The sequence below is a fragment of the Patiria miniata genome, unplaced genomic scaffold, assembly GCF_015706575.1.
Source record: "Patiria miniata isolate m_02_andy unplaced genomic scaffold, ASM1570657v1 HiC_scaffold_6, whole genome shotgun sequence".
Classification (NCBI taxonomy): Eukaryota; Metazoa; Echinodermata; class Asteroidea; order Valvatida; family Asterinidae; genus Patiria; species Patiria miniata.
The window spans coordinates 7260634-7266959 of record NW_024037073.1 but is presented as its reverse complement, the minus strand read 5'-3'; positions in this window follow the sequence as shown (position 1 = coordinate 7266959).

The window sequence follows — 6326 nt, the reverse complement described above, 5'->3', positions numbered from 1 at the left end:
GAGTCACTATATAGCAAAAGATGCGATGACTACAAACACCCACTTTTAAAAAAAAAATAATACTGTTAAAGTTAACATTATAATTAATGTTAAGTGTTTTGCTGCATTTACCCAGATGAAATCTATTCAATCGAGTGACATTCTGATAATTACATTCAGACGCCCACTCACCGATTGAAATCATGTTTGCTACTCAATATCGAATAAATATTAAAATGATGAAAGAATGAATCGTACTCGCCTATTTTTTTATGCTTTATAACTGATGAAACGCTTCGGATGTCCTAGAAGCATACTATCTCACTGCTATCAAATAGTGAGATTGAATTCCAGAATCGGTATTTTCATAGCAGTTCATTCTTCGTTATTTTCCAGGGCTGCAAACCTCACTAGTTTTTACTAGTGAAGAAAATCCTTTATAAACAGACGTTTTTCTCTCTTATTCTATGATAAAAAATGGTTTGCCGCAACTATGATTTGATATTTTTTTAGCTTGATGCTCATTCCTTAAAAAGAAGACAGAATAAGAAACATACAGCAGCGATCAAAAGAAACAAATTGAGTGAGAGAGATACTTGATTAAAGAAAGTCCTCCTACCTAGGTTCATCACACGTCTAGATTTTCTTCTTTCTGGTAATTTCCAATGAAAACATGGCGCACAAAAGGTAATTGAAACGATTGAATGTGTACTCAATTTAACAAGGTGTGCATCGTAAAGCAGTGGCGCACTCGGGGGGGGGGGGCGGGGCTTGAGCCCCCCCCCCCCGCCCCAAGAGGTTGTCATTTTTTTTTCATGTTTTTTTTTCATTTTTTTTTTTTTTAGTCCCACGATTTGGCCTTGGTGATATAAATGTGGCCAGTTTTCGAGTAGTACAATAGGGGTGTAAGGGGCGCCACCAACGTCAAAATAGGCCGTCCCGCAAAAAAACCCAAATTTTTCTGCGGCCAAAAATTTTGGGCAAAATATTTTGGAAAAAAATTAAACTTTTAACAAATTTGTAAAAAAAAATTGAGCCCCCCCCCCCCAAAACCAAATCCTGGATGCGCTACTGTCTTAAAGGTTTCGTATTTCAAACAAATTTTGTTTGGATCGACAATGTACATTGGTCGCCGACGTCGACGCATGGTATGTACGCAGTCGATCGCGAATAGTGTACAATAATGGCGGATCGTGCAGCAGAGCCAAAGGCTCTGCTGGCGGTCGCATTCGGCCAAAAAAAAGGGGGCTCCACCAACGTCAAAATAGGCCGTCCCGCAAAAAAAAAACAAATTTTTCTGCAGCCAAAAATTTTGGGCAAAATATTTTGGAAAAAAATTAAACTTTTAACAAATTTGTAAAAAAAAAAGAGCCCCCCCCCCCCAAACCAAATCCTGGATGCGCTACTGTCGTAAAGGTTTTGTATTTCAAACAAATTTTGTTTGGATCGACAATGTACATTGGTCGCCGACGTCGACGCGTGGTATGTACAGTACACGTACGCAGTCGATCGCGAATAGTGTACAATAATGGCGGATCGTGCAGCAGAGCCAAAGGCTCTGCTGGCGGTCGCATTTGGCCAAGAAAATGTCGCTGTTGTGTAATTTGTAACCGAGAGTTAAGAGATGTTGTGTAATTTGTCACCTGTAAGAGATACTCCACATTAAGTACCTTAGCCAAGAAGAACCAGCTATTTCGCCCCCCCCCCCCTCCATTTTAATTCCTAAACTGGATCAGTGGATGACTCATGTAAATAACAATAGGGTTTGCTAATAAACACTTGCAAGTATTTACCAGCAGCCTTAGCCCCGTAAAAACAACAGAGGAGTGTATACAACAAAATGCATCGTAGATTGGAAAATAAGTATGGCCGCATCAATATTGCCGTGGCCATTCTTCAGTCCGATCCGTCAAAATCAGTGCAACAGGTACTGAGCTCGACGAATGCTTACCGCCGCGCCATTCATCAAAACTTTCCACCAGTAGCGTACGTATGATGTAGGCTATACTGCCACGTTTGCCTCAGAAAATATTGTTCTTTTTGCAACTTTTTCGAGAACCGCTAATCCAAACAACTTCAAATTTGGCACTGCACATTCTGTAGTCCCGAGCATTATACCCGCCGATTTTCAACTTCATACGGTGCCCGGTTATGGAGATAATCGACGTACAGACAGACAGACCCAGTCACACATGCACACACAGAGATTCCTGGAATTATAGTAAGGATACTTGTATAATAATGTAGGACAAAGTGTTAATATTGCAGTTTCAGCTAGAACGAAATAAAGTACAGTTTGTTTTGCAAATTGACCACGTTTCTTTAAATTCTTGATTTGTGTATTGTGCAATCGAATGAAATATTCTAAAAGAAGTATGCAAACTTATTAAGGATATGATATTTTCGGTCAAACGTTTTACCGATTGTATGCTTCATTTTGAAAAAAAACCTAACATTGAAGAATTTACAAGCTCTAATCCAAGATGTTATGCATTTTTTTTTTGTATTTTCTGGTGACAATGACTTGAAATTGCATTTTGATGCAACAATTTTTTTTACCAACTTGAGGTGTTTTTTCAGATAACTGCAAAAACATGCTGTGATTTACAAAAATATTGACATCTTTCAAAAAAGTGCTAAGATATTTTATTTTTGTAATGATATTTTTTTATTTTTAGAAAGTATAGGCCTAGCTTAAAAAAATAAAAGTTCGTCAAAACGACGTGATTTATGAAAAAATGATAATTAAAAATGAACCTGTTACATGCAATTTGGCCTTCGGGCCACGATTTATGGATGAATAAACCGATCTATCTATCCATCCTTTAGTTGGTCTAGCCCCTTAGTTTAAGCAAAGGTTTCGATCGAGGTTCATCTTACTGTAAACCACAATATGATACAAAACAATTTGAAGTATGCTAGCCTAATACTTAATACATAACTATTGTTTGCACCCTGTTTTCAATCACGACTAAATGAGCCATAATTATCAAAACATTTATTTATATTTATATTTACAAACGAAGGATGGAAAATCAAGTAATAAATCTACTTCCAATTTATTTACTTTTTTCAAGAAAATGCATACATGATAGACAGTGCATATGAATGATATACATGTACATGCAAATCGAAAGAGATCATTGTAGTTACGCTGTTTATTTTTTATTAGACTTTTTATTCCTGAATTTTGAAATTCTGAATGCCAACAAACAAACACGCTGATAGGTGATAGCCATCGACCAATCAACAGTCAGTTTCTTGCATGTTATTAACTCACAAACAGCTCCGATTGAATGGCGCACGGGTTGAGTATAGCATTCGCACCTATCAGACTTTCGTTTAGAACAGCTTTGGTGAGAGCGGGTGATAGTCAGACTAGAAGTTGCCGTAGTTTTGCAAGGAGTCCATGAAATAAACACTAAAACGAGTTGAACATGCTGACGAAGGCACCAATCACGAGGAGTGTCAACTGATGAGCAGGGCTGAAGACTGAAGCATTCCCGCCAGGCCCGTCGTCTGCAGTGTCCGCAGTGACTGAACCGCCTTCCTTCTCCTTCGTCACCGGTCGTTTGGTGGATGGTGCGCCCTTCCCGCTGTTCACGTTGGTGTAGAGAAACGGCGATTCCTAGTATTGAAGACAGAAGAGGGACACAAAAGTCAACAGCAATTATATATATTTTTTGCGGGAATTTCAAGTACTATCCATTGTGATCGATGGTCAAAACAGACTCCTCAGTATCACAAGGACGGACTGCGCACAGTCTGTGTCGATGTACATATACGTTATTAATCAAAATTATTTAAAATGTGTACCGATGAACATGGATGTCCACTGACATGACAGGGGCATCCCCGAGAATTGGGCGGTTTCATCCCGCACCCATTAACTATGACAATCCCAGAGATTTCTATAGGGGGGGGGGGGGGCACTTGGGGACGGTATCAGATTCTCTGGAGGGGTCACTTCATCTGTTACCAACAAATAAAACCCTTTTGCCTCCTCCAAAATGCGGAGTTGGGGCGGGGATGACACAAGGTGGTACAGGCCTCGAGTGGTTCAGCTCGATATAGGCTACCCCACCTCCTCGAACCCTTTAACTTAATGTTGATAATGACAACAAACTTCTACACCAATTCAATTCCAAAATCGTGTATTCTAAAGTTGTTCAAAACTTTGAAAGAGTTGATTGGTTCTTATATAATCGACGTACAGATCCTCGTCATTTGATCGGTGGAACTCACATCACGTGGCATTTGTTATTGCTCCCATTCACGCCGCAGCTCAAAAAGTACTATCCGCCCATGGGGAATGGGAAAAACTATTCAACAGTTAGGATCATGATGCGGTATTTGTGTGCGAATGCATGCTGGTGTGCGCGTTCAGCGTTGCGCGTAGCGCGTATTGTTCCAAAGTGCCAGCGCTACAGCGTTGGGTTCAAACATTTTCGTGAAAGGGTGGTTTGGAAGAGAGGAATACATTTTCCTCCAGTTTTGTATTGAAAAAAAGTTCAAATATATGTAGCCCATGATTCTGTGGAATAGCGCCCTCAAGGGTTGCGCGGCAAAAGTGCGCTCGTTCATTGTACGCCATTTTGTCTGCGTGTTTTTCAATGTGTTCTCTGAAAAGTACAAGAGATTTGTTCGAAAAAGTGCTTTATAAGTGACTTATTCAGTCTGTGGCTCTCAGGTGAGTGTCATAAAAGGTATATATTATCATACTGGAATATGAGGGAGGTTAAATTCACAATCATGTATTCACGGGAAGGGATTTTTACATAAATCTTGTGTCGTGTGTGTGTGCTCCAACTACATCATCATGATGTAGTTGGAGCACACACACACGACACAAGATTTTTGTAAAAATCATGTACATGCACATGTGTAAATGAAATATTATTATGGTAGGGTTTTCGCATAAAATAATCGGGAACTGTTAATACTTACGGAGCAAATATAGAATGCAGGGCCACGCCGGAAAAGGTTTTTTTTGTAGTTGGACATGTTGGATGCGATGTGAGGGGTGGTGTCGTTGACGTTGGGCACTCTTTTGAGAATGAAGCAACATTGGTGTATATGAGACTTCTCCCATGCTAACGCGTACGTACGTGGGTGGGTATACAACATGTATATACGGTTTGAACGTAGATGTATAAAAAAAAATTAGAGGGCGGTAAAGAGTGAATGAGCGTGAAGTAAATTGTGATCAATTGAGGGCGCTTTATTTACACCAGGACCTCCTACTGTATTTACCCTATAGACCCACTACTTTATTTCCCCATCTAAAACCAACCCCAACCTACCCCGTCTTGGATGCGCGGATGCGCGGATGCGCGGATGCGCGGATGCGGGGATGCGCGGATGCGGGGATGCGCGGATGCGGGGATGCGCGGATGCGGGGATGCGCGGATGCGGGGATGCGCGGATGCGGGGATGCGCGGATGCGGGGATGCGCGGATGCGGGGATGCGCGGATGCGGGGATGCGCGGATGCGGGGATGCGCGGATGCGGGGATGCGCGGATGCGGGGATGCGCGGATGCGGGGATGCGCGGATGCGGGGATGCGCGGATGCGGGATGCGCGGATGCGGGGATGCGCGGATGCGGGGATGCGCGGATGCGGGGATGCGCGGATGCGGGGATGCGCGGATGCGGGGATGCGCGGATGCGGGGATGCGCGGATGCGGGGATGCGCGGATGCGGGGATGCGCGGATGCGGGGATGCGCGGATGCGGGGATGCGCGGATGCGGGGATGCGCGGATGCGGGGTGGGGATGAAGTAAATTTTAATCAATAGAGGGCGCGATATTGGATGCCTGGATGCGCGGATGTGGAGTGGGCATGAAGTAAGTTTTAATCAATAGAGGGCGCTATATAAATGCGCGGGTGGCATGAAGTTAATTTTCATCAATAGAGGGCGGATGCGGAGTTGGCGTGAAGTAAATTTTAATCAATACAGGGCGCTATAGAAAACCGACTGCGCATCCACGCAGCCATGGATGGGTGCATACCTGCAAATAAACTCCCATAGACACTAGTGCTAAATGCCCATACTTCAAAATTCTTTTAAAAATACTCAAAACTCTCACAGGTATTCAAGCTGCACAGAAAAATGATGATCAATGTGTCATCTTTCATTTTCTTTTCAATTTATGGTGGGTTGACCATTGACTTTTCGAGATATTTTCACGCAAAGAAGACGACCCCTATTTTCCCCAAAGCGGAAAAGTAGCCATCTTGAAAAACGATCCCTCCACAACATGGCAAAATAGCGCCACTTTCGAGCCCAATAGCATCCAAAATGCTCAGAATTGGAAGCCCCAAGTCCGGGCCAGAGGTTCACTACCA